Genomic DNA, 10126 nt, shown 5'->3' on the forward strand with positions numbered 1-10126 from the left:
AAAAGCTAAGAAGTGCATCTTTATTGGTTATTCTCTGCAGCAGAAAGGGTATAGATGCTATAACCCTTCTACACGTAAGTTCACAGTGAGTAGGGATGCTGTTTTTGATGAGATGAGCAGTTGGTATAAACCAGTAAATGTAATGATTGATGTAGATGCACAAAATGGTAATGCTGCACAGAATTCATAGCAAAAATCACAAAATATTAGTGGACTTGGAGTGTCCTCTAGCAGTGGTTCACATACTTTGCCATGGACAGGCAGATTGGATCAAGATAATCTCCTCAAAGCAATGCAAAGAGTGGTATGCAGGTATCACGAAAAGGAAAAGAGAAGGTAGATCAGCCCATGTTTGATGTGAATGCAGGTCACTCTTATGTGGATGGTGAATCCAGTGGCTCAGAACAGAGCATTGATGATGAGTTGGGTATTCCTTCTGTTGTTACACATGGAGTAAGGAAGACCAGGGATGTTTTGAGAGCACCTGGAAGTGAGACTATTTTGTGTAGGTCTACCAGGGTTATGTATCCTGTGGATAGGCTGAAATATGATGGATTTACAGCCATTCACTATGCCTATATGGTCAAAGTGATATAGGAACCAGAACCCACTTCTTTTGAGCAAGCCATGGGAAATGAAAAATGGGAGAAAGCCATGGATGAAGAAATGGATGCCTTGGAAGCAAATGCTACATGGGAATTGGTGCCTTTACCTAAAGACAAGAATGCAATTGGCTGTAAGTGGGTTTATAAGATCAAGCACAATGCAGATGGTTCTGTGAGTAGATACAAGGCAAGATTAGTTGTCAAGGGGTATGCACAGACATATGGCATTGATTATGAAGAAACTTTCAGTCCAGTTGCAAGGATGGCAACCGTAAGAGTAGCCATTGCTATGGCTGCATCAAAGGGATGGTCTTTACATCAAATGGATGTAAAGAATGCCTTCTTGCATGGTGATTTGCAAGAAGAGGTCTTTATGGAGTAGCCACCAGGTTATGTTCATGTTCTTCATCCTGAGTTTGTTTGCAGGTTGAAGAAAGCCTTGTAGGGCTTGAAGCAAGCACCTAGAGCATGGTCTGACAAGATAGGACAATATCTTGTCACTATTGGCTTTCAGATTTCCAAGGCAGATTTCTCACTCTATGTGAGAAAAACAGAGAAAGGTATTATGCTGCTTGTCATTTATGTTGATGATTTGATCATCACAGGTGATAGTGATGAAGATATCCTTCATGTGAAAATGCTATTGAGACAGAAGTTTGAGATGAAGGATTTGGGAGAGCTATGTTATTTCTTGGGCATTGAGGTGATTAGGTCACCAAGTGGGATATAGCTCTTGCAGAGGCAGTATGGATTGGACATGCTATCCAAATATGGGATGACAGGCTATAAGCCTATTTCAGTTCCTTTGGAGCAGAATGTGAAGCTGAGCACAGATGCAAGTGAGCTTTTGGAAGACCCTACTATGTATAGACGCTTAGTAGGAAGTTTGATTTATATGACTATTACCAGGCCAGATCTAAGTTATGCTGTTGGATTGGTAAGTTAGTTTATGCAGGCTCCAAGGAAACCATATTTGGATGCGGCTAGACGCATACTCAAGTATGTGAAGTCCACATTTCTGTATGGACTATTTTATGAGGCTGGGGTTCAGATACAGTTGCATGGATACACTGATGCTGATTGGGTTGGTAGTATTTCTGATAGACGATCTACCAGTGGATATGTGTTTTCTTTTGGGAGTGCTGCTGTCACTTGGAGCAGCAAGAAACAACCTACAGTTGCCTTGTTGAGCATAAAGGCTGAGTACAGGGGTGCAGCAGTGGCTGCATGTGAGGTAGCTTGGTTGCATAAGCTACTCTATGATATGCATCAGTCTACAGATGGGCCAGTTGTCATTTATTATGACAACATGAGCAGCATACACTTGGCAAATAACCCAGTCTATCATGCTAGAATAAAGCACATTGAGGTGCATTATCACTATGTGCGGGAGAAGGTTTTACTAGGTCTTATTGATCTAGTTTATGTTAGCACAGAGGATCAGGTAGCTGACATATTCACGAAAGCATTGGGCGCAGAGAAGCTGTGCAAGTTCAGAGACCTGCTTGGTGTGCAGGAATTGGGATTGAGCTCGAGGGGGAGTGTTGAGATATCGAGCTCCACTTGCGATATGCGAGGGTGACCGTTGTGCATTTATGTCACCGACTTGTTAGCTGCAGATGCGGTTGGTACACTGCCCACGAATAATAGCTGGATGACAACTATCCTTATCTACTCTAGTTTGTGGCACAGTTAGTATGCCACCTTAGTTAGTTGAGTTTGGTTTGAGACCCACATATTGGGTTCTTCTATTTCTTTGAACTTGAGTTCTTTTGGCTTTCACAACTAAGAAGAGAAAAACTGTTTTCAGCCTCCACCTTTGTGTGTATTCCCCCATTGTGTATGTGAGAAAGCTGCAAGTGAGACTCCTTCCCTCTCTCCCACTATCTTCACATCAAGCATGTAGAATACCTGTAAGAACTTGTGCCAATCATGGAACTTGAGGTCATTAAGATTAATTTTCTTTGAAAACACTCCTTTCAAGCAATGCATGTGTCCCATTGGTGTTTGAAAGGAGGCAATGTCCAATATTTGACCATTGCCTCCTCTCTCTTGGAGAGGATCCACAGTGCTTTTGGGAGAACCACTTTTGGACCATGATAGCCTCTTCATACTATGAGGAGGCTCCTCTTCATTCTCCCTCCAAAGGGTAATCTAATCACTTGACTTTAAAGAGGGTGGGGTTGGATCAAGTTGACCAGAATGGTCAAGCAGAAGGTATCGATCATGACCTTCATAAACCATTTTCCTCATATGTCTAGAGTGTCATGCAAGCTCATTTGAACCACCACCACAAATAAGATAAGCATGGTTACCACTTATAGCAAGTCCTATATTCATGCATAAATGAAAATGTCATTATAAGGCATTCATAAATCACATTGCAAAGCGTAAAACTATCCATAGGAATGCCCAGATATACAAGCACATACTTGAACACTCCCCATATCTCGAAAAGTCATGCATGGTCCACTTCAAGATTCCCCTTATGGAAATGTCTTCAGTATGCCTTGGATCTCTAGAAACATCAAAGACATGTATGCCTCTCCATAGGGTCTAGAGCTCCTTTATTAAAGGTGCCATGTACATGTCTATATTCTTGGCCTTGTACTTCCCTAGCACAAGTAGGGCAAGCATAAGGTGTCCCTTCATAATTGTTAGCCATGGTAGAATATTGTAACTTACCAACCTATGGGCCATGTTGACCAAGACATCGAGTGTAATCCAAAAGCATTCACACTGTCCATTGTGAGCCCGAGATGTAAGTTGTGTGGATCCCTTGAAAAGTCTAGCCACATGTTGTCTATGTGCTTCCAAGTAGCACAATCTGTAGGAATCTTCGAAGTGTCATCAATAAACCAGTGTGTAGCATGCCACACCATCAACTCCGCTATGGACTTGCATCTGAGCATGTGATGTGTTATCGCGATGATAGGAAAGTGTCTCAAGACCTTTACTAGGATATTCTCACCTTGCAAGTCCTGTCTATAATGTTCTGCCCCACACTTTGGACAAACTAACCAAATCCCCATGCTCATGATGAAAGAGAATAGGATCTATGCCCACCACTTAGGACAACTAACCAAATCCCCATGCTCATGATGAAAGAGAATACAATCATTAGGACAAGCGTGGATGGTGTCATAATCTATCCCAACCATTGACAACATTTTTTTGCTTCTTTGTCTCTTGTTGCGGGCATGGTATTTGGAGGAGGCAACATCTTCTAGAGCAACCTATTACAATTAACATATGCAAGAAACTTAAAGAACAAGATACTAGTAATTGTTAAAACAATTAAGATGCAAACATCAATCAATATGCGCTACCTCATTAAGGTCGATACACTTGTGTTTGACCGACCATACTTCATACAAGAGTGTTGATTGCAACTGTTGCACCACGGTCTCAGACTCAGACATCACATGCACATGGGATGTCGTGCTTCTAAAAATAGAATCCATCATGTCCACCATACCCTCGTCGTCATCTAGTAGATCAGGGAGACTATCCTCAAGCTTCAAGTCTACGTGCTCCTCATTGCCATCACGTCCACCATAGCCTTGTCATCGTCATCTGGCACATTAGGGAGACTATCCTTAGGCTCCAAGTGTGCAAGTGCACATGCTTCCTCGTTTCCCTCCTCATCTTGTATAATGGTCTTGCATAAATACACGATGACTGGGATTCCAAACTCAAATACCATTGATCACAAACTCAAATACCATTGACTAGCTCTTACCGATGATCCACTAGTTCCACTAACAACTATCGGTGGTCCTTCTAGTGATTCCCCATATGCTTGCATGTGTTGTATGACAATATGGTGCTGATGTCGAACCTCTTGCTTGCAACGTGTGAAAGGAGAACACAATGTCTCCCTAAGCCACTGTATGCTCCTAGGCCTTGGCCCTTCATCCGAAGAGCTTCCACTCACCCTCGCCATCTGCACACCTCCAAAAGTACAACACATAAGACCCAAAAAAGTCAAAAATCACCCAAGCATCCCTCTATTCCATCGGTATATTCCAAAGTCAAACCCTATTTCCATTGGTATGAGTAGAAACCCCATTTCTATTGGTATATACTGATGCCAAACCCTCTTTCTATAGGTATATACTGACATATAAGTGTTGTTAAATACTGACGTAAAAGTGTGAAAATATACTAACATTGTGTGTCACGAATATAACTGAGCCTCTGTTGCACCCGTGCTTTTCACTTCTGCTGACTACTCATTTCGCCTATTTCACATCCTTGCAGACAAATTTCCCTCCCCATCCCCCACATCCTACTTTGCATCCTCTCCACAAATCTCCCTTTCCACCTCCAGGTGTTGCGACCCAGCTCTTGTTCCCTTTCTTTCAAGGTATGCATTTCTTTTCTCCTTCTTTCTTTTCAAAGTTCATACTATCTAAGTTATTCATTTGCTGTGTTTTCCTCTACTTTTCCTCAAGTTATTCTCCACTTTCCCTCGCAATGACCTTTCTTTTTCTTTTTAGAAGAAGTATAATAAATAGAAAGATGTAGTGACCATCCCTCTTGTTTTGGTTGTTTTCTTTCTTTTTTGCTCTAGATGCTTGCTTGTAGTAGGGCTTTCCCTTGTAATTTTGGTATGTTCCCTCACTATGTTGCTCTCAATAGTTTTTGCTACACCCACTAGTTTTTAAAACAAAAGAGGTGTTTGCTTTGTTTTATAGGAGAGCTCGTCAAAAAACATTTTTTGTGCTCTGAGGTCATCTCTTGTTCTTGAGCTCCAGGTAAGGAGCCTCTAATTTTCTATATTTTTATTTTATTATTATGTTGCAATGGCCATTTGGTAGTGCCTTAAGCGCTAGCAAATGTAATGAGTGTAGGACGTTTATCTCCCTTCACTCTCACTCCCTCTCTTGCTGTTTGCCTCTCTTTCTCTCTTCCTCTCTTTCTTCTCTTTCTGTCTTTTCTCTCTTTTCTCCCTACTCGTCTTTCTTTTCCTCTCTTTCCTACTTTGTCCCTCTCTTTTCCTCTCTTCTCCTATGCTTTTCCTCTCTTTTCCTCTCTTTCTCTTATTGTTACCCTCTCTTTTCCTCTATTCTCCTACTCTTTCCCTCTTTTTTCCTCTCTTTCTCATACTCTTTCCCTCTTTTTTCTCTCTTCTCCTACGCTTTTCCTACTTTCTCTTACTCTTTCCCTCATTCTTCCTCTCTTTCTCTTACTCTTTCCCTCTCTTTTCCTATCTTATCGTACTTTTTCCCTCTCTTCTCCTACTCTTTCCCTCTTTTTTTCTCTCTTTCTCTTACTCTTTCCCTCTTTTTCCTCTCTTCTCCTACTCTTTTCCTCCTTTCTCTTAGTCTTTCCCTTTTTTTCCCCTCCCTTTCTCTTACTCTTTCCCTCTCTTTCCCTCTCTTCTCCTACTCTTTCCTGAGAATGCTCTCAACGGAAGCAAGAATGGAAGAAGGAGGGAGAGAGACATAGTGCCAAGATTATCAGGCTACTATCCTTAGCCCTTTTAGTGTAGAGGCAGTGATCAATTTCACTCCTTCTAAAACCCTGGGACTGAATGAAAGCATCAAACTGCTGATACCATTCTCTAGGCACTTGCTTAAGACCATAGAGACTCTTCTTTAGCTTGCAAACTAAATGCTCTTTGCCCTTTTATTCAAAGCCTTCCGATTGCACCATGTAAATTTCCTCATGCAAATCCCCATGCAAGAAAGCTGTCTTGACATCCATTTGCATAAGCTCCATATCCTCTGATGCCACTAGTCCAAGCATGCATCTAAGTGTGGTCATCTTCACAACCGAAGAGAATACCTCATCAAAGTCCACACCCTTCTCTTGCTTGAACCCTTTTGCGACCAAACACGCCTTGTATCTAGGCATATCATCACCTGTGACCTTCATTTTGTAGACCCATTTACATGGCAAGGATTTCTTTCCATGTGGCAAAGAAACCAAGTCCCAAGTCTTATTCTTCATAAGTGAACTCATCTCTGATTGCGTAGCATACTCCCACTTGCATTGATCCTCACGCATCGTAGCCTCTCTGTAGCAAGAAGGCTCCGCGCAATCAGTAAGCATCACATAGTCTACCCCTGGAATAAACCTATCAGGTGGTCTAGACACTCTAGATGATCTTCTCAAAGGCATTTCAACTTGCTGTCCCATTTGCATATCAGCCACATTTGGCTCATTATTTCCACCAATAGATGATTCATCATCTACCCTTGATTTTATACCTATGGGAGTACTTGGTGGTACCATTTCTTGCACATTTGGTGCATGGACAGCTTGCTGTCTATCAACATAGGCAGGTGGATTCACATCCTGGAAAGTGATTCTCCTCATTTCCACATCCCTCATGGGTGCCTTATGCATCTTCTTCTATTGGAAGACCACATCATGACTGCATATGATCTTCTTTGCTTCTGGATCCCAGAGACGATAGCCCATCTCTCCACTTTCACCATAACCCAGAAAGATGCATTTCCTAGACTTAGGATCTAGCTTCTTTCGAAGCTCTTTTGGCACATGTGCATATGCCTCACACCCAAATATACGCAAATGAGAGTAAGAGGGCTTCTTGCCACTCCATGCCTCTTCAGGAATACCACCATCCAAACTCTTACTAGGTGATCTATTGATCACATGCACTGCAGTCTTCATTGCCTCAGCCCAAAAACCACCAGAAAGACTTGCATTGGAAAGCATGCATTGCAACCTTTCTTGAATGGTACGGTTCATCTTTTCTGCAACTGGATTTTGCTCTGGAGTACGATGGGATGTGAGCTCCCTCTTAATCCCACGTGTATCACAGAAATGCTGAAAGTCATGAGAGAGATACTCTCCACCATTGTCAGTCTGTAGGCATTTAAGCGTTCTACCTGACTGATTCTCAACCAAGGCCAGCCATTTCTGAAATACCTGGAACACATCACTCTTCCGAGCTATAGCATAAGCCCACACTTTCCTAGTTGCATCATCAATGAATGTCACATAGTATTCAGCCCTGCCTAATGACCATGTAGGCAGGGGACCACATACATCTGAATGCACTAAATCAAGCTTTTCCAACTCTTTCTTTCCCCTTCTTTTATGGGCTGATTTAGTCTGCTTCCCATAGAGACAGTGCTCACAAAATTCAAAATCAGAGAAACTTAAATGCAATACATATCCCAAACGGCATAAGAGTTTCATTCCATTCTGGCTCATGTGCCCCAACCTGCAATGCCACAAAGAAGTGCTTGGCTTCTATGTTATTGCAACAACATGATCAAATACCCCTGATACATGTAAGGGATACAAAGTCCCACACTTGGCACCCCTGGCCAAAAGCATAGAGCCCTTCTGAATTTTCCAACTCTGAAAGCCAAGAGTGGTGTGAAAACCAGCATCATCTAGCTGACCCACTGAAATAAGACTCTTGGTCAGCTTAGGCACATGTCTCACATGTTTCAAAACAAATGCAGACCCATTTGCAAAAGAAAACTTTATGTCACCTGCTCCCATTATGTCACATGCATAGTCATTTCCAAGATGCACACAACCTGTCTTTCCACTGCCATAAGTGGAGAACCATTCCCTATGGGGAGTAACATGGAATGAAGCACTAGAATCCAAAATCCAATCCTGGGAATATGCATCATCTGAAATGGTAAGCAACTCTGCAGATAAACTAGACATGAAGAGAACGTCATTGTCACTATCATGTGTGACTGCATTGATTACCTCGATCTTCACCTTTCCTTTGTCCTCCCTTGGACTCTCTTCCTTTTGATTTGCACCCCAATTTGGATTCTTTTTCTTATCCTTTCGCTCTCTTTTCAGCTTGTAGGAATCCTTTTTCATATGGCCCTTCTTGCCACAGTGGTAACACTCAATGTTCCGTGCCCTGGATTTGCTACAAGACTTCCCTCTTTCTTGGGACTTCCCCTTGAACTGTGATCTTCCCCTTTGCACATTTAAGGCTGCATCTTGCTTATTGCCATCCATAGACTTTTGTCTAATCTCCTCGGCCAACAAGCTACCCACAACATCATCAAATTTCAGTACTCCACTATGTGCAGAGTTACTGACAGCTATACGGAAGGTATCCCATGAGGATGGCAATGAAGATAAGAGAAATATTGCCTTAGTCTCCGCATCAAAATTCATTTTCTGAGCCTAAAGCTGGCTGAAAATAATATTGAATTCATTCAAGTGAGAAGCAATGGAGACCCCTTCCTTCATTTGCAGCTCAAACAACCTCTTCATGAGGTAAACTTTATTAGAGGTAGTTTCCTTCTCATAAGTGGCACACAGTTTCTTCCACAAATCTTGCGTAGTCTGCTCATTTACTACTGTGAAATAAACTGACTCTGCAAGATGAAGTCTAATAGTAGACTTTGCTAATGCATCCAACTCATTCCAATCATCCTCAGACATATTTGTAGGCTTAGCTTCAATCCATGCCAAGGGTTTAATCTGCTTCTTTTGAATAAGCACATCCCTTATTTGTTCTTTCCACAAAGAAAAGTTTGTCCCATCAAACTTTTTAACGTTGAAAAACTCCTTTTCAGACATGGAAGAGGACGCCATGATGCAAATGAAACAAAATCCCAAATGCTAGTACCTGCAAGAGAGAATCACACCAAATACTAGGTGCACCCAAATGTGTATGCCACAATAGAGTGAAATATCACCAAAATTTAAAGCTCAAAGCATCAAAAGATGCATCTGACTCATGTGCATATACTATGCATCCATATAAGCAAATCTGGCCCAAAAGAAAATGCCAATAAGTGCCAAGTGACTCAAGCATAAACACTGTCCACTGGCATATGCATTAATAATATCTCATCCAAGAGAGCATAGCACTATCAGTGCATCACCTGCAATGTGTCAAAGCTGTCCCTCAGCATAAAATAGCATCCATGTGCAAAGCGTCCATAAAAATAGCATCCCACAAGGCTATTTGGGCCTATCAGCGCATCCAATAAGGACCGTAATGCATAAAAATGGCCTATAAATCATCCACTACAACCCAATGCATACCACAAATGAGCGCACACTACTCAAACTGCAACCAGAGTGATCTGCATAAGGTATGCTCAAGAAATCATAGTCCCACGGTCATGAGCGCTACTGAAAATAGAACCTGAGATGCCTCAAAACATGGGCACCATTGCATAATCGGACTCAGCAAGAAAATTTGCAAATATCTCTCTTCTGCCAGAACTCTAAAATCCCAACCGATGAGTGAGAAATGGGAGTCAACACTTATCCACTGCCATGTGGCATAAATCTAAGGTTTCAAAACCTTAGAATGAAAAATGCATAACAGAGAGACGAAATCGAATACACAGAGATCTATAACTCTGAAAATCCTCCACCGAATCACGCAAGAACTGACAGGTAGGGGTTTTTGGGCGTCCGAAACGCAATGGGATAGATGGTTTTGGAAATCGTGGTCTCAATCACTGGGTCCAACACACGGACTGAAAAACGTTTTTGGAAACAGTGCTATTTGTAAACTCAACCGGAGTGCGAATGGTGACTAACAT

The sequence above is a fragment of the Dipteris shenzhenensis genome, chromosome 30, assembly GCF_047967505.1.
Source record: "Dipteris shenzhenensis isolate YYH24624 ecotype China chromosome 30, Dip_SZ_1.0, whole genome shotgun sequence".
NCBI lineage: Eukaryota > Viridiplantae > Streptophyta > Polypodiopsida > Gleicheniales > Dipteridaceae > Dipteris > Dipteris shenzhenensis.